This window comes from Mirounga leonina, unplaced genomic scaffold (assembly GCF_011800145.1).
Source record: "Mirounga leonina isolate KUSES-001 unplaced genomic scaffold, KU_Mleo_1.0 Mir_174, whole genome shotgun sequence".
Classification (NCBI taxonomy): domain Eukaryota; kingdom Metazoa; phylum Chordata; class Mammalia; order Carnivora; family Phocidae; genus Mirounga; species Mirounga leonina.
Window position 1 is genome coordinate 19,655,585 of NW_023270451.1, and position 19,624 is coordinate 19,675,208.

Genomic DNA, 19,624 nt, shown 5'->3' on the forward strand with positions numbered 1-19,624 from the left:
GTCATTGTTTTAAAACATAAATCAAATAGTGTTATTTCTCTGCTCAGAACCCTCCAGTAGCTCCCCTTCTCCCTCACAGTAAACACCAAAGTCCTCACAATGACTCACAGACTTAGATCTGGCCCCATTATCTCTCTGACCTCATCCCTTATATCCTCTACTGCATTACTGCTCCTGTCTTACTGGCCTCCTTGTTCAGCGAACACATCAAGCACTCTCCTACGTGGCACTTGCAGTTTCCTCTGCCTAGGACACTCTTCCCCTGGATATACTTACGTGGCTCACTCCTTGGCCGCCCTTGTCTTTGTTCTCAGTGAGGTCTTCTCTGGCTAGTTTATTTAAATTTGAATTTCCCTCCTTCATCCTGGAAACTCCCTCTACCCTTTTCCTCCTTTATGTTTCTCCACAGCACTTATCTCATCTGCACGTTATGTTTTATCTCTTTGGTTTATTGTCTATATCTACCCATTAGAATGTAAGCTTGGGCCTGTGGGCCAGGATGGTGGCTATTTTGTCCACTGTTGAAACCCCAGCACCTAGAACAGTACTTGATATATAGTGGGTGCTTCATAAATATTTGTGGAAGGAAGGAAGGAAGGAAGAGAGGGAGGAAGGAAGGAAGGGAGGAAGGGAGGAAGGAAAGGAAGGAGGGAGGGAAGGGAGGAAGGAAAGGAAGGAGGGAGGGAAGGAAGGGAGGGAAGGAGGGAGGGAAGGGAGGAAGGAAAGGAAGGAGGGAGGGAAGGAAGGAAGGAAGGAAGGAAGAGAGCATCTTTATTAAAGGAGGTGTGTCAAACCATTACCTATCAGCTTGCTAGTTTATGTCAGGTTTTTTGGCAAAAAAGGGAAGTTGGAGAATCACAAAGATAATCTTACCCTGCCAGGGCAGAGCAGCTGTGACCAGTGCTATGCCTAGCAGGAGCATCTGTGTACCATTTCCTTTGCCCAGAAAAGAGGATCTGCCATAGCCCATTCTCAACAGATATCTCAGAAATAATGGCTTGTATGAAACCAGAGAGGGAGACAAACCATAAGAGACTCTTAATCTCAGGAAACAAACTGAGGGTTGCTGTGGTGGGGGGTGGGAGGGATGGGGTGGCTGGGTGATGGACATTGGGGAGGGTATGTGCTATGGTGAGCGCTGTGAATTGGGTAAGACTGTTGAATCACAGACCTGTACCCCTGAAACAATACATTATATGTTAATAAGAAAAAGAAATAATGGCTTGTAACTCAAAGCTGCTTTTTTTTTTACTTTTAAATATATATATTTTTTAAATTTTATTTTATTATGTAAGACTCACAAAAATTATTTAAGGGGCCATGAAATTTGCATAAGTCCCACTCACATTAATCAATACTACTTACCTTACTACAAAAGTGCTTTTTAAGTAACCAAAGGTTGCCTTCATGTTAGTCGATGTTAATGGCATGTCTAGGCAATGCAAAAAAAAAAAAGATATTTTATCAATATATAAATATACCAAATTTTATTATAACATAAATCACTAAAGTGTTTTCTTACATCTATTTTTAAAGACAGCATTAGATTATGTAGTTCTATATCATTAATAAACATTACAATTGGGGTGTTGGGTTAGAGATTTTAATTGAGTAGTGGTTTGGGAATTTTTTTAAAGGAAAAAAAAAGCAAGATCAATTTTCCCTTTGCAGACTTTAGTAGGTAATATGAATGTCACAGATATTACCTGCTTTATAAATCATTTTTTAAGTTCCTTCTTCCATCTAAGCACTCAGAACAGCAACCTAGCAAAGCACTGAAAAACTGTTCAAATTTAAACCACTAAAATGAAATCTGTCTCTGAATGTCTGAAAGGATTTACTGTAAAAAATCAGTTTGAGATTAAGTCAATAAAATTAATCATGATCCTGAAGGAGGAAAATGGTGGGGAGAGGGAGGCCCTAGAAAACACTACACAATTTAACAATGCTATAAGGGAAGTGACTTGGGGGGGGTTGCTGTTAATTCACCATAGCTAAATTCAAATACAAGCTTTTCTTTGTATATTCAACTTGTGGTGTCATTTTTTTTTCATCATCAAAATTAACCAAAAAATAGCCATGATAATTTTTTCATTTGAATTTATTAGCTACATAAGCTAGCTGAAATCTATATAAAAGTTTTAAGACAAATTAGTGATTTGAATGCCAACTAGAGTGACAGGGCCTGCTTTTTTTTTTCCCCCTTCTTTTCTATAAAGCTGCTGTGTTGCAATCAATAACCATGGATGTGAAAAACAGCTAATTTGTTGCTCCTCTACATCAGCCATTGTCTATTGTTTCCAAAACATGCAGAACTAAGTCAAGAAGGCATAGAGTGCTGAGGTGAGACACTTTCTGCCTCATTGTAGCACTAATGGATGGAGCCCTGGGGCACTCGGTTCAGCCACTGCCTGCCATTACTCCCTGTCTTGTGGGTGCGTGTCTCATCTCCGTTAATAAGACTGCACCTAGAGCGGTACTGGGAGTTTCCTGTTTCCTCTGTTGACCAGAAGTTCCTTAAGGTTAGGACAATGTCTGTTTCACCTTTCTAAATCTCACAAAACTAGCCTCATTAAATAATAAGCCCTTAAAAGAATAAAAATCCAGTCTGATTAATCTTTTACTGCCTAGCACAGTGCCTTAAACCTGGTTGGCACTGAATAAACAAAAAATAAATAAATGTTGGCTCAATGTTGAATGAATGATTAAATAATGAATGAATGATTTTTATCAAATACTCTCCAACCCCTTACTAAGTGACCTCAGGGAATAAGCAGAGCAGCTTTGTGGTCCAAACCTCCTATCCCAGCTGCCTGCTTCAGAAATGGGGAAAGCAGAACTATCTGTGCTGCAGTAATTTAAGTGTAGCTGAGAATTTACAATAACAAGTAACATTATGTCCCAGAGCTAGTCCCTCAAGCTGGTAACATAGAAAATCAAATTCCCTAGTATTTTAACTATTTTTTAACAAAACCTAGTGAAAACTACTTTGGCCACTAGATGGCACTTGTATTAGCCATGTCTCCAATTTGGAAAGGGGCCCTCTTCCAAAAGTCCTTTGCTAAGTAGTATGTAGCTTGAAACTGTGAAAGCATTCATTAAAAAAAATATATATATACATTATGGGGCGCCTGGCTGGCTCAGTCAGTTGAGCGTCCAACTCTTCGTTTCACCTCAGGTCATAATCTCCAGGTCGTGGGATCAAGTCCTGCACTTCAGGCTCTGCATTCAGTGTGGAGTCAGCTTGAGATTTTCTCCCCTCTCTCTCTGCCGTGTGCTCTCTCTCTCTAAAATAAATAAATAAAATCTTTAAAAATAAAATTAATAAAAGGAATACATTAAAATAAAAGATCTGCAGAAAACTTACAAATGATAACTAAATTTATAGTAGATCTATAGTATTGTAATTTATTATACTATATTTTAAAAAAATTTTATTTATAGTGTATTATTAGTTTCAGAGTTAGAATTTAGTGATTCACCAGTTGCATATAACACCCAGTGCTCATTACATCAAGTGCCCTCCTAATGCCCATCACCCAGTTACCCCATCCTCCACCCACCTCTCCTCCAGCAGCCCTCAGTTTGTTTCCTATGATTAAGAGTCTCTTATGGCTTGTGTCCCTGTCTGCTTTTGTCTTATTTTCCCTTCCCTTCCCCTATGTTCATCTTTTTTGTTTCTTAAATTCCACATATGAGTGAAATCATATGATATTTGTCTTTCTCTGACTTACTTCGCTTAGCATAATACCCTCTAGTTCCATCCACATCATCACACATGGCAAGATTTCATTCTTTTGGATGGCTGAGTAATATTCCATTGTGTATATATATATATATATACATACACATACCACATCTTCTTTATCCACTTATCTGTCCATGGACATCTGGGCTCTTCCATACTTTGGCTATGGTGGACATCGCTGCTATAAATATTGGGGTGCATGTACCCCTTTGAATCACTGTTTGTAGCCTCTGGATAGATACCTAGCAGTGCAATTCCTGGGTCATAGGGTAGCTCTATTTTTAACTTTTTGAGGAGCCTCCATACTAGCTTCCAGAGTGGCTGCACCAGTTTGCATTCCCACCAACAGTGTAAGAGGGTTCCCCTTTCTCTGCATCCTCACCATCATCTGTTGTTTCCCGAGCTGTTCATTTTAGCCATTCTGACCAGTGTGAGGTGGTATCTCATTGTGGTTTTGATTTGTATTTCCCTAATAGTGATGTTGAGCATTTTTTCATAACTATATATTTTTATATAATACTAAACTATGCTAGACTACACTAGACCATGCTATACTGTACTTCATTACAACGTTTTCCAAACTGATGTTCCAGGAGCTTGTAAAAAATAAATATGGAGGGGATTAAGGAGCACACTTCTTGTGATGAGCATCAGGTGTCAAATGGAATTGATGAATCACTATATTGTACACATGAAACTAATATTACACTGTATGTTAACTAACTGGAATTTAAATAAAAACTTAAAAATTATGTATGTATGTATACATTATATGTGTGGAATCCACGTCCTAGACATACTAAGTCCAAATATTTGCATGGGGCCCAGAAATCTGCATTTTAGTAAGCTTTCCAGAGAATTTCTTACAGAATGGTTTCCATAGAAAATGCCACCATTTGAGACCACATTCATATGGGAAAGTCATCCATGATTTCAACTAAGGATTCAAAGAATAAATTCTCCCTCTCCTTCTCCAACACTTGCTAAGGCACCTTCTTATTGTGTTAGAGATACCCCATCCTTATAAGCTCCAAGTTCCTGTTGGTGGTTTGTCACCTGAGAGAGAGCCTCCAACAAAGCCCAGGTGGCAATAAGGGAAATTCAGGAAGATGGATAGGATCTCAAGAGTTATGGATAAAGGGATAAAGGCGTTGGGGGTCCAGGACCTCCTGCCACTACAAGACTATAGGAACACTCTTGGCATACACTTATTTCCTTGCCAGTCCCTTCTCTCTTCCAGGTCAGTGTCATCCCATCCCCAGCTACCCATTTCTCTGTTACCTTCCACTGACTTTGACTACAATTTCTCTCTTCTTCCTGCCTCACTACGAAACAGGCCCCAAACTCACAGCCTCTCCCCTCCTATCCCTAAAGCAAGTATCTAATGCCTGCCTGATTTCCTTATTATCAGCAACCAAGAGAAATAAATAGCAGCTAAAAAGAAATCCCACTGCATTGTCTCATTCACTGTAAGCAGGATTGCCAGATAAAATATAGGACACCCAGTTAATTTAAATTTCAGCAAATAATTTTTGTAATGTAAGTATGTCCCAAATATTGCATGAGACATCATTATGCCAGGAAATTATTCATTGTCTGAAATTCAAATTTCATTGAATATCTTGTATGTTTATTTGAGAAATCCAAAACCTTAGCTGTAAGGGGAAAGAGATGATCACAAGTGATAATGGCCTTTGGGGTGTCTAAAAGACTGCAGTGAGAATCATCTACATACCAGGAAACTAGACTCAAACATACTAGACTCAAACTCCTCTGGGCATCTCCCAAGAGTAGAGACTGCTAGAGATAGAATGGAGCCTCCCAAGATTACAGAGGAGCCTAGTGTTGAGGCAGACAAGAACAGAATGAAACTGTAGAAAACAGTATAGCAAATACCAGAGTATACCACATATAGTAAGGGTAATTATTGTTTAACAACAGGCATGAAATTTTTGATTTGGTACCTATATACTGGTAATGAGTCGGCATGTAAAGTATATTTCTTATTGAAGTACAATCCAGAAAGTTTGATAAAGACTTCCCTGGGCCATCTAAAAAAAGGTAGTTGCCCTCAATGAATGCCTGACTATAAGGAATATACATAAGTTGGGAAATATCTATAGTATTTTAGCCTATTTATTTGAGCAGTTCCTACTCACTAGTATATATCTCTGATATTGAATGATCTAGGAGGATAGTCTATTGTGGCAGAAACTGGCTCTGTTATCTTCTTTCCCAATGAAGGATCAGACCACAGCTCCCAGATGCATGCAGCTCAATGGAATCATGACTGGTTCTCACCAGGGGAATTTGGGGGAGGGGATGATGTGTGTCACCTCCAGTGAGGTGGTTAAGAGCATGTGCAGCCTCTCCACACTCTTTCCACACATTGTCTGAATGCTAGACGCAGACCACATTTCAAGGCCTTTGAAGATGGAAAGATTGAAAGATGAAGACTGAAAAAGGCCTGGATCCCTGCATGGAGCAAAGCTCCAATCTATGCCTGACACCCTGCATTAGCTGTGACATGAGTGAGAAATCATCTTTTATCGTGTTGAGCCACATTTTGCATTGTTTATTTCAGCAGACTAACCTAACTACCACAATTTTTACTAATGCAGGAGGCAGATAACTTACAATGGCAAATATACTCAAGCCAGTACAGATTGCTACACAAATGGACTCTATAAAAAGTCTACCAGCCTTGGGGCACCTGGGTGGCTCAGTCAGTTAAGTGTCTGCCTTTGGATCAGGTCCTGATCCCAGGGTCCTGGGATTGAGCCCCAGGTCAGTCTCCATGCTCAAGTGGGAGCCTGCTTCTCCCTCTCTCCCCTGCTCGTGCTCTCTCTCTCTCTCTTTTGTTATCTCTCTCTCTCTCTCAAATAAATATAGATCTTAAAAAAAAAAAAAGTATACCAGCCTTGAGCCAGATGCTTCAGGAATGTTTCCCATTTTATTAGCATAATGATGGCATTTATAGTTACCAATGGTTTTGTACTTATAAATGTATATTATCAATATAATCAGTTTGATCCTTGAGTTTCTTTTTCCATACATTAATTTTTACATGAATCACAAGAGGAAATAATAGTTCATATGGCTTGTCATTCACAAGTAAAAAATTTGGAACCATTAATACCAGGATAGTGAGGAATAAATCATATATATCTGATATCCTTCAAAATAATTTTATATAAGAATACAATCCTATGTCTGTTTAACCTCACCCATCTTTCTTGATAGTGAGATTAACTCCCCAAATAATTTATAAAAGTAACACAAATGAATCCAGTTAATTTTTGTTGCTGCCTATCTTAAATCTCTATTACCTCCAGGGTAAGATCTAAATGCCACAGCATATCGTGCCCTTCATGTCCTTGCTCATCTCCCTTGATTCGGTACCCATGTGCCTTTCCTCTCACACTGAAGCAATCAATGCTGAGTTACCTCCAGTTTGTACTAGTCACCTAAAAATTATATTCAAAATGCAGATTTCTGGACCCCAGTGTTAAGAGTCACATTCAGTAGATATGGGGTTAGACCTTGGGCTCTGAGTTTTAGTAAATATCTCAGGTGACTCTGATGCAGGTGAATTATAAATTACCTGTTAAGAAATGCTGTTTAAAACAAATGATAAAAATATGTAATACTGTAAGATGCTCTTTTTTTTTTTTAAGATTTTATTTATTTATTTGACAGAGAGATACACAGCGAGACAGGGAACACAAGCAGGGGGAGTGGGGGAGGGAGAAGCAGGCCTCCCGCAGAGCAGGGAGCCCGATGTGGGACTTGATCCCAGGATCCTGGGATCATGACCTGAGCTGAAGGCAGACACTTAATGACTGAGCCACCCAGGCACCCCTACTGTAAGATGTTCTACAGGATTTTAACAGGAAAAAATGCTGCAAAATGCATTTCTTTTATTTTTAAATATAGATACCACTTACTCGTTTTATTCATACATGAAGTTATAAAAATAACTAGGTAGGGGGTGCCTGACTGGCTCAGTCAGTAGAGCATACGACTCTTGATCTTGGGGTTGTGAGTTTGAGCCCTACGTTGGGTGTAGAGGTTACTTAAAAAAAAAAAAACTATTTCTAAAATATCTATTGATATTTACTAAAATATAATAAATATAAAAATAAATATAAAATACCTATATTTTTATAAGATATAAAAATATATAAATTATAAATATATGTTTATAATATATATTTTATATAAAATATAAAAATATATAAAATTTTACTAAAACTAGGTAGTTTCTAAAATATCTACTAATATTTACATTTCTAAATTATCTACTGATTTTCTTTCTAAAATAACTAATCTACTAAAGCCATTTTCCACTTTGATTAAGGGAAGTACTAACAGATATTCTAACTTCAACTACTATTTTTATAATATGAATCTATATATTAAAAAGCAAAATATTGGATAAATTTCTATATTGATAGGGTTGATTTGAAAAAAAAAATAGATGCTCAACTAATTTTCAACAAGACAGGAAAGAATATCCAATGGAAAAAAGACAGTCTCTTCAGCAAATGGTCTTGAGAAAATTGGACAGCCACATGCAGAAGAATGAAACCAGACCACTTTCTTACACTATACACTAAAATAAACTCAAAATGGATAAAAGGCCCAAATGAGAGACAGGAATCCATCAAAATCCTAGAGGAGAACACAGGCAGCAACCTCTTTGACCTTGGCAGCAGCAACTTCTTGCTAGCCACATCTTCAAAGCAAGAGAAACAGAAGCAAAAATGAACTATAGGGACTTCATCAAGATAAAAAGCTTTTGCACAGCAAAGGAAACAGTCAACAAAACTAAAAGGCAACCTAAAGAATGGGAGAAGATATTTGCAAATGTCTTATCAGATAAAGGGCTAGTATCCAAAATCTATAAAGAATTTATCAAACTCAACACCCAAAAAACAAAAAATCCAGTCAAGAAATGGGCAGAAGGCATGAACAGATATTTCTCCAAAGAAGACATACAAAACGCCAACAGACATGTGAAAAAATGTTCAACATCACTTGGCATTAGGGAAATACAAATCAAAACCACAATGAGATACCACCTCACACTGGTCAGAACAGCTAAAATTAACAAGTCAGGAAACGACAGATGTTGGCGAGGATGCAGAGAAAGGGGAATCCCTCTTACACTGTTGGTGGGAATGCAAACTGGTGCAGCCACTCTGGAAGCTAGTATGGAGGTTCCTCAAAAAGTTAAAAATAGAGCTACCCTATGACCCAGGAATTGCACTGCTAGGTATCTATCCAGAGGCTACAAACAGTGATTCAAAGGGGCACATGCACCCCAATATTTATAGCAGCGATGTCCACCATAGCCAAAGTATGGAAAGAGCCCAGATGTCCATGGACAGATAAATGGATAAAGAAGATATGGTATATATATATGTATACACAATGGAATATTACTCAGCCATCCAAAAGAATGAAATCTTGCCATGTGCAATGACGTGGATGGAACTAGAGAGTATTATCCTAAGCAAAATAAGTCAGTCAGAGAGAGACAAATATCATCTGATTTCATTTGTATGTGGAATTTAAGAAACAAAAAAGATGAACATAGGGGAAGGGAAGGGAAAATAAGACAAAAACAGGGAGACAAACAATAAGAGACTCTTAATCATAGGAAACAAGCTGAAGGTTGCTGGAGAAGAGGTGGGTGGGGGATGGGGTAACTGGGTGATAGGCATTAAGGAGGGCACTTGATGTAATGAGCACTGGGTGTTATATGCAACTGATGAATCCCTAAATTCTACCTGTGAAAATAATAATACACTATATGTTAATTAAATTGAATTGAAATAAAAATTTTCTTAAAAAAGAAAAAATAGCAATAATAGAAATAGGTAATACTACTGCCTGAATCATGAGGAGTAAACAATCACAGGTTAAATTCAGTGGGGGAAATAAAGAGCCTCCAGCTGCCAATAGAGGCTATATAATCTGCATGTAGAGTCAAAAGAAAAATTCATTTTTCAAAATTAAATTTTAGTCAGGGGGATAGTTCCATGCATGTGAACTAACCATGCCTCATCATAACTTCTTAGTCCTCAGAATAAGAGTGTTTTTAGTGAAATTTGGAAACAAAGACTTAAATTTTCATTCTCTACTTCTCTTCAGTTCACTATGAGGCTTTTTGCCAATCATTCCCTTTTCCTTTTTACACTCTTCATCTGTAAAATAGGACTAACATTTGCCAATAACCTTAAGGTTGAGGGGGAAAAAATACCATAATCATGTCTCTGCCAAAATTGAGATTTTAGGAAATAAATCACTGGATTTATAAATGCAAAATGTAATTATCCTGTAAGTTTTCCCTGTTGCAGTATTGATAGAGTATATATTGCAAATGTAAATATTGAAAAAGATGGTTCTCATGATTAACATTAATATATATTTATTGAGGTACCTATAGGGTATTTGGCAATGTACTAGTCAGTGATCTTACATCAAATCTGAAATAGATTCACACTGCAAAGACATATATAACCTAAATTAGAATTCCACAAATTGGAGAACCGGCCAGTTTCTCCCATGGGGAAAAAAAGAATTCAAATGCATGAAGAGCAGACTGGGTACATGAGAACTGGACACAAATCTCAACCACTGAGCTAAACCACTTTCTCAGATGCCAATCCTATAAGCATCACTTTCAGATTTCTTCTCTAAAGAGGTATAACTCTGGTTCCCAGGAGACCTGAAGGAGTACCTCATCTAAAGTCTAGTACTTCCTTCTTTCAAGTCTATGAACCACATCTGCTCTTCTCCACTGCCCTCTAAGTACAGTGGCCCAGAGGAATCTCAGTTTTAATAAAACCCCAAGACTTCCCACAGAGGATCCTCTAGTTAGAATTCTAGACTTGGCTTCTTAGATTAAGAATCTTTTTTAACCAATTTGTAGAGCTTTACTCAAGACAGGAAACAACACGTTGCAGAGCAATTAAGCCAAGAACTCTGTGGCAAAGGTTCAAAACCTCATTCTACCTTTGACTCACCCTGGGACTTGTGAAGGTGACTTCACTTCTCTGGAACTCTTTTTTTCTCATCTAAAAAATGGAAAGATGAATAGTAACCTGCTTTGATCAGAGGCTTGTTACACGTGGGGAAAATGCATTTGTGAAGGTCTTTGGAAAATACAAAGAGCTGTAGAAAGGTTAGATAATGAAGGTTTTGTCTAAGCAAGACTGGAATGGCTACCTCTCTTCATTTTTATCCTCTGTTGAACTCAACTTTCTCTTCAGGCTATAAAAGAAGGAACCCTATATTTCTTCCTTAAGGATGTTTTTTCACATAAATTTTTAAATGCCTTTCATATTCATGTTTCAAGTTCTCCTGGAATTGGCTTTTTTCCTCCAGCGTTATGTATCCAAGATAATGAGGAATTCAGAAGAACCACCTGCTGATAAAAACATCCACAGGCTGGCCTTATGCCCAAAAAAGATAAGTCCAATCCATGAGCAACCAGAGAAATCTGTCTCTTTTCTATACAAGTAGTTGGGTCCCTCATTTTTTCTCTTATACTTAAGGCCCTATGACCCTTCATCAAAATCTCATGGACTAGGAATACCTCTCCCAAGGGGTTTGACTTTTGAATAGGTTGAATTTCTCACCAGTTTGGAGGTTTTCTTTCTCCAGTTCACTTTCTAAAAATAATCCATTTCCTTCTATTTTACAGCTTACAAAGCACTTCTGCATATTTTGAGAGTAAACTGAGATTCAGTGGAATCTAAGGACATGCCCTTGTCTGCTTAGTAATAAGTAGTAGAGCTAAAAGTCAAAACTACTGAGTGGACTTTCTGTACTGCACAGTGCTGCTTGCCTTGATTATTCTAGAAAGAGTAGGAAATAAGATTGTAAAGGCAGGCAGGGGTCAAATCATGGAAGGTCTTGAATGCCAGGCAATGCCAAATCACCCAAGGATTGTTGTTGTTGTTTTATTTGGGGTGGGGGGCAGTGCTGATTTGTGTTTTAAATAAGAGTGGAGCTGTTGGAAGACTAAATAATCTGGGAAATGTATGTGTAATGGATTAAAGAAAAGATAGTGTGTCAGTCTGGGTGTAATTAGAAGATAGAAACCACACAATAATTTGAATAGGAGAAGTTTAGCGTTAAAAAATCATTTAACTATGATAGAGAAGTAACTATAAAGATGTAAGAGAAGTATGAAGAGAACATTATGGTTGGTGGAGAGTACATAAGAAAGAAGAAATTTTACAGAGAGCCTCCTCCCCAGGGCTGGGGTAAAAAACTTCATTGGAGAAGGTATGGCTGTAGCCCACTGGACAGTGGAGCAGTTTGCCAAACTGGCCAGGCCAGAGTCACTGCACAGCAAGAAATAACCCTCTACGGAGTGGGCGAGTCAAAGCTCTGGGTGAGCATACAGAGGAAATCAGGGCATTACTGCTGGTACAAGGCCTGGAACACATGGTGTCTATAGTGAGACAGTTATAGGAAACAACCTTCTGGAGTCCAAGCAAGCAAGGAAAACACACAGAAGAAATCAGGTTCCACTGCCAGCATTAGACCTGAGCACACCAGTGTCCACTTTGGGAGGGTTGAAGCAAGATAGTCACTGGGCCCAGCCCAGGCCACAAGGTCACCAGGGGACTACACATTCTGGGGCCTATTTGGGATAGAGCACCGGTAGATGGCCCATAAACACACAACGTTGGCAGACCTCAAAGCAGGAGCAAAGAAAAGCACAATGTAGCACATGGAACCAGGAAGAGAAGTTCTTGTCTTCCTGCAGTGTCCCTTAGGCAAGCTCTCCTGACAAAGCTTAATACTGTGCTCACTGGGACAAGAAATGTTTAAGAGTCCAATCTATTATCCCAAGCATATATTGAAAAGTAAATTTGGAGCTCAGAAACAATAAATTGATAACAGGCACTGATAGCTTGGAAGTCTTCCCCCTCTTACCTGAACAGAATAATGACAACAGAAATTGTCACTGATTTGGAACCATGATTAAGTAAGGGCCCTACAGCCATTTCCCAGGCTCTTCTATTTGAGCTCTTGTAACCATGACCTTCAAGTGGTTCCTTAATATTCTCCTATTGCATCTTTAGTGATAATTCTAATATAATTCTAGCTCTTCAAAAGCTTTCTACATCTTCCTTTTTGGGGAGAAGGCAATTAGAAAAAAGGGAAGAGAAAGATAGCATCTGGGAAAGTGGAGACTTTTGTTCCAGCATTCTCCCATGGACCACTAAAGCTGACCATGGTAGTAAGATCAATTTGAACGTAACTGAAACTCACTTTAAAAACAGTTTCTCGGGACGCCTGGGTGGTTCAGTTGGTAAGCGTCTGCCTTCGGCTCAGGTCATGATCTCAGGGTCTTGGGATCGAGTCCTGCATCAGGCTCCCTGCTCACCAGGGAGTCTGTTTCTCCCTCTCCCTCTGTCTCTTCCCCCTGCTCATGCTCTCTCTCAAATAAATAAATAAAATCTTTAAAAAAATAATAAATAAATAAATAAATAAATAAATAAATAAATAAATAAATAACAGTTTCTCTGTGCAACAGATTCTCTTGTCCGCTCGACTAACACTCCTTGCTTAAGGTAGGGGGATCAAAAACCTTTTCCCATTGATCTCTTCAAGCTAGTCACACCCACCCAGGGAATGAAACAGACCAAAAGGAACAGGGGAATTAAGGTGGATAGTACTTATTAAGCAAACATTGCAAAAAGTATGTTCTTGCTCATGGATTTGTAAATAAGAGAATATCTGGTGCAAGCTTCTCCACCCAGAATGTATATAAGTGGATTTCTGGATGCTCTTTAATGTTTAGTGTTCTAAAAGGGGGAAGGACAAAAGAAAATGATAGAAAACTCTGAGTTCTTCCATCTGTGTAAGAAATGCACTGCCTTTTCGCAGGCCATCAAACCAATAACTTTCTTTTTCTTTTTAATGGTTGTATAACAGTGATTCATCTTTTACTGTAAGTGCATCTCTCAAAAATTCTACTATACATATTAATCAAGAACCTTAAAAGTCACCATATTCTTTAATGAAGCAATTGATTTGATATTGTTGACCAGTCACTCCTTCTAGTAGCTTCCTAGTAAAACAGTGCTCTCCTAATTTTCCTCCTACCTCTTCATTAAGCATTGGAATTTCTTGGGGTTCTGCTGTGGGCCTCTATTTTCCTCATCCTACTCATTCAACTCCTCAGCCATCAGTTGCATGATTTCAATTGCTACCTACATGGAAATGACATAAATTTATTTCTGCTGCTGAGATCTGTCTCCTAAGCAACAGATCTATATATCCAACCACCTCTAAACACAACATGAAGGCTTCCCAGGCACCTCAAAATAACATGTACAAAACCAAAGTCATCACATTGCCCCCAAACCTTTTCTGGCTTCTTTATTCTTTATGTCAGTGAATGGCACCACCGAATACCCAGTTACCCATATAGAAACCTAGAAGCCATTCTTGATGATTCTTCCTTCACCCTCAACTCCCACAGGAAATTCTGCTTCCTAAGTATTTCTGAAATCCACCCACCTCTGTCCATCCCCTTGACAACTCCCCCAATTCCTGGCACTGTCATCTGATACCCTCTTAGTCAAGGTTTTTCCATCCAACCCATTCTTCATACAGCAGCCAGGGATATTCTTACAAATCAGAAATAACATCCTATAACTCCATAATAAGGGCTTAAAACCCTTCAGTCACTCTTAGGATAAAATCCAAACTTAACATGACTTTAAATAAAAGTCTTTATTTTGCCCTGCCTACCTCTCCACATTCATTTTTCCTCCCTCCTCCTTCACTAACATTTCCAAAGTTACTTGTTTTCTCTTGCCTCTGAGCCTCTGCTGCTGACTCTGTCAAACCCCCTTCCCTTCCACCTAACTGTGCACTTGGCCTGTTCCTACTCATGCTGAGAGCTAATGGTTCATCCCATGAAAAGCCCCCTCAGACTCTGCTGGATTGTGAGTTGACCTATATTGTGCTTCCAGAGCAGCCCTGCTTCTCTCAATCCAAGCATGTATCGCACTTCATTTTTCTTTTTTAAAACTCAGCTTAGTTTAGGTATAATTTGTATCCAATTAAATTAGCCAATTTAAGTGTATAATACATTTTGATAAATATATCAATTGTGTAACAACCACCACAATCAAAATATAGATCTATCTGCCAAGAAGTTCCGTTGTTAATCCTTCGCCCCACCACCTCTGCTTCAGATTAACACCGATCTGCTCTGTCACTGTAGTTTTGTCTTTTCCGTAATATCACATAAATAGAATCATACATGCACACATAGGCAGCCATTCGTGGCTGGCTTCTTTCACTTAACAGAATGCTTCTGAAATTCATCCTTGTTGCATGTAAGAGTAGTTCATTCCTTTTTTTTTTTAATTGCTGTGCAGCATTCCTTTGCATGGATGTACCAGTTTATTTATTAACCTGTTTCTAAAATGTTTGCTTCAAGTTTGGAGACATTAGGAATAAAGATGCTATGAATATTTACTTACAAGTCTTTGTCTGGACATATATTTTCATTTTTCTTAGGCAAAGACCTCCAAGTAGGATTGCTGGGCCATATGGTAAGTATGTGTTTAACTTTATAAGAAACTGCCAGATTGCTTTCCAAAGTGACTGTAGTTTGCATTCCCACCAATATTTGAGCGTTCCAATTGCTCTGTCTTCTTGATAACACTTGGTATGGTCAGTCATTCTAATTTTAGCCATTCAAGTGGCTGCATAGTGGTATCACACTGTGGTTTTTATATGCATTTCTCTAATGACTAATGATGTTGAACATCTTTCATATACTTGTGTGACATTCATATACCTTTGTTAGTAAAGTATCTGTTCAAATATTTTCCCACTTTTGTATTGGGTTGACTCTTTATTATTGAGTTATAATGTTCTCTCTATATTCTGATATAGTCCTTTATTAAATACATGTTTTGAAAATATTTTCTCCCAGGCCAAGGCTTACCTTTTCACTTTCTTAATAGTGTCTTTTGAAAAGCAAAAGATTTCAGTTTTTATGGGGTCCAACTTACCCATTTTTCTTTTATATGACCTCTTATTTTAATGGCTTTATTAACTGCCTATCTTTCCTACTACAGAATAAGCTCAATGAGGGAAGATTACATGTATTTCTTGCTTACTGTTTCCTGCACCTGACATGTAAGGCACTCAACACCTGCACATAATGCACTCAAAGATATTTAATCAATTAATTATAATTAGTAAAAATATGGAGGTATAACTAAGCCTTCTGTACTAGACAAATGAGTCCTATTACCTGCCACACCCACAGCCTGTTAGGCTGCTGTATTTTATACCATGTAGTTCTGTTCTTTCTACTTCCCTCCTTCTTGGCTATAAATCATTAGGCTAGAGAGAAGCAAGGGCATCCAATCTGCAAGTTAACTGTGCAGGGCTCTGATGTGGGAAATCTGTTCAAACAGAAATAAGCTAGACCAGTCATTCTTGCTAATAGAAACTTGAATTGAAAAATACAGAGAAATAGGCTGTTAGTATGAAATATAGAAATATATAATATAATAGAGATATGAAACTGAAATGATGCAGAGCAACAGGCCATGAAATAGAGCAGAAGCCATGAACAAGATGACATTCGGAAGATGAATCTGTAAGGTAGCTAAAAGAAACCAAGTATACTATGGTAGTTGTCAACCTGACCACACATCTAGATAACTTGAGAAACTTAAAAACTCAGTCATCTGGGTTCCATCCCACAGACTGTTGTTTACTCAACACATATTTTTTGAACATCTACTATGTGCCAAGCACTGTTCTAGGCACAGAATACAACTGAGAGGAAAACAAATAAAACCCTATTGTTATTCAGCTTAAGTTCTAAGTCAGAATCTACAGGGATAGGATTAGATGTATATATTTGCTACAGATTAAATGTTTGTCTCCCCCCAAGATTTATATTTTGAAATATTAACCCTCAAGGTGATGGTTTTAGAAGGTGAGGACTTTGGGAGGTGATTAAGTCATCAGAGCAGAGCCCTCATGAATGGGATTAATGCCCTTATAAAAAGCCAGAAAAGAGTCCTTGCCAGAACTTGGTCATGCTGGCACCCTGATCTTGGGCTTCAAGCCTCCAGAACTTTGAGAAATAAATTTCTGTTGTTTAGGAGCCATGCATTTTGTTTGCTTTGTTAGAGCAATCCAAACTGACTAAGATAATTTTTAAAGCTCCACGGGTGAGTCTGACTCAGACTCAAACTGTTGAAGAAAAGGACAAGTTAGAAATGGGAAAAGGGAGAGGCACAGAGAATTGCTGAGTTATATTAAAGGCAGAGACCTGGTCTAAAGATCTGTGAACTCCTAGTACTGAGATCAAAAGAGCCACCTGAGATTTTGTTTCAGCTTCATTGAGACTCAGTGGTAGTGTGATTTCTGCTTTCTCTTGAGGCTTAGGTGTCCCAGACTCCTGTGAGGCCTGCCCACTCAGCTGAAATTTCTGTTTTGCTTACCTCCTTCCACCTTATTTGAAGTAACTTGAGAGCTTCTTTTTCTTAGAATGACAATAACTGAATTAAACCCACGTCCTAAACTCAGGCCCCTTCTTGCCCTAATGGAAGGGAGATGGCTGACAGCAACATGCCTAGCCTTTTCCAGGCCTTCTAGCCTATTCCTCTGGACACTGACTGAGGACCAATAACAACTTAAGGTAGTTCCAAGTAGGACAACTAGGATACAAGGTCTGTGTATGAGTAGCCCATATGAATATGAGTAAGACTACCCATTGCCCCACAGACTCCTACTGCCTTTTCTTAACTCACCAAATGAGACCCCTTAGACAATAGTCCAGACTGAACCTGAGTCATCACTCTCCTTTGGATACTGTATTTTGACTGCGGACCACTAATCTTGGGGTTTTCAGATAGCCTGACCTTGAGCTCTGACCATGCCCTGACCCAGCTTATCCCCTGCCCCAAGATGTCTCCCTCCAAGTTATTGATTAATTCAACAAATATTTATTAAGTCCCTAATATGTGTCAGACACTAGATCCTCATGGATCTTACAGTTTAACTATAGAGAAAAAAAAGTACACAAAATAATTATCAATTACAATGAATTATAAAAACAAAGAACTAAAAATAGAAAAAAGAAAATTAAAACAGTGAAACCAACTTTAAATAAGGAGTTTAGGGAATATATTATGAAGAGAAGACATTTTAACAGAAAATATAAAAGGAGCCTGCCATGAGGAAGAGACCCTGAAGCAGGAAAAACATGGCTCATTTGACGAACTAAAAGAGCTCCCAATTGAGAGGAGTTAGGAGGACACCGTTATAATTAACAGATTCAATCTGAGGCTTTAAAAAAAATCTTTGTTTTGCTTCTGTCTATAGTCATTTCCAGGAGATCTGCCATTTTTTTTTTCCAGAGCAATATTGCTGTAGGCCTGATCAAATGAGTGAACATTCCATCTTGACTGACCACTTAACTAATTCAGCAAAAGCAATTCACCTTTCAGTGGGACTCATGAAAGGGAAGGCCACCAAGACTATCAAGACGTAGGTGCCGAGACCTGATGGTTTTATCTACCTTGTATGGACCAAAGCAAGCCACAGGCAAGCCCAGATTCAAGGGGTGGGGGAATAGTCTCCACCTCTGCATGGAAAAAGCTGCACAGTCAGACTGAGAAGGCTGTGGGCACAGGAAGACCGTTAATTATGCCATCGGTATATTCAGTCCACACTGAGGGTGCCATGCTCTGTCAGCTACCACCTCTGTGCACACACTCTTGACTTGCTCTGCTTCCTCACTGGAGACTACCACTGCAGTGTTAGTCTCTGCAGCTTGATCACTCCTGTCAGCATCTGCCCTGCCTTCCATACAGGCTCTTCTATTGGGTCCATTTCCCTTACTCCATTTCCTGTTGCCTTGAATGGACCACCAGGCCTCTCCCTCTAGTTCAGCTGAGTTGTCGGAGGCTTACAATCTTGCAGCCCTGCCTCTGCCCTGAGAACAAACCTGGGCTGCCTTTCGAGCAGACAGAGAAGAAGATAAAAGACCAACCTATAGCCAGCAGACCTCGAAACATGTGAGTGGGCCCCAACCAGGTCAGCAGAGCCACCTACCCAGCCCGTAACTGACCACAGCCTCACGGAAGGGAGCTCAGCAGAGACCAGAACTACTTGACTGCTCCATAAACTCCTCAGCACTTATAATAGAAGCCAAACCAGAAGTGCAGTCTTGTAGACTAGCCCACGCTGGGGGGGATGTGGGAGAAAGGAGAATGACAACTTAGTGCCAGCATGGGGACTCAGTAGCGGCAATGCCCCAAGAGAAATTGGTAAGGTCAGGTAACAATTTAAGATCCTGAATCTGGGCAGAGGAAGATTGGAATGTGATTTTTGTTGTTTTTGATGTAGATGGTAGAGATGTTCAACAGCAGTTAGAAATGCAGACCTGGAGCCTGGATAATAGTTGGGAGCAGATGAGCTTGCCAAGAGAGCAGAGGAGGAAAAGAAAGCTGAGGCCTTAGCCTTGGGTAATGACCAAATTAGAGAATATAAAAAAGGTAAGTCAGTAATAAAAAGAAGGAAAAGGGCAAAGTAAACAGAACAAGAGCCAGGACAATGTAGTCATAGGACACACGAAAGCAGAGCATTTCAGGAAGGAGGCATTAAACAATGTCCAAAGCTGCGGCAACATGAAGGAGAGTAAGAACTGAACAATCCTGTCTGGAGATCAGTGAATGAGAACGAATATTTTAAGACTGACTCACAATGAAAAGTATTAGTAAAATAAGGGCTTTAATTAACAATTGGAAACATTTAACAAAGTTTTCAAAAGGTCACACAAGCCCAGAATAAACAAAATAT

The 19,624-nt window shown here is 38.9% G+C and overlaps 1 long non-coding RNA gene across 1 annotated transcript in view; it reads left to right on the forward strand.

The window, feature by feature from the left end:
* Positions 1-19,293, forward strand: part of LOC118020740 — a 74,762-nt gene extending 55,469 nt beyond the window's left edge. The window contains exons 2-3 of the long non-coding RNA XR_004681996.1: positions 15,311-15,345; positions 18,711-19,293. This is a non-coding gene — a long non-coding RNA (uncharacterized LOC118020740). The remainder of the gene's footprint in view (positions 1-15,310; positions 15,346-18,710) is intronic.
* The last annotated feature ends 331 nt before the right edge of the window (positions 19,294-19,624 follow it).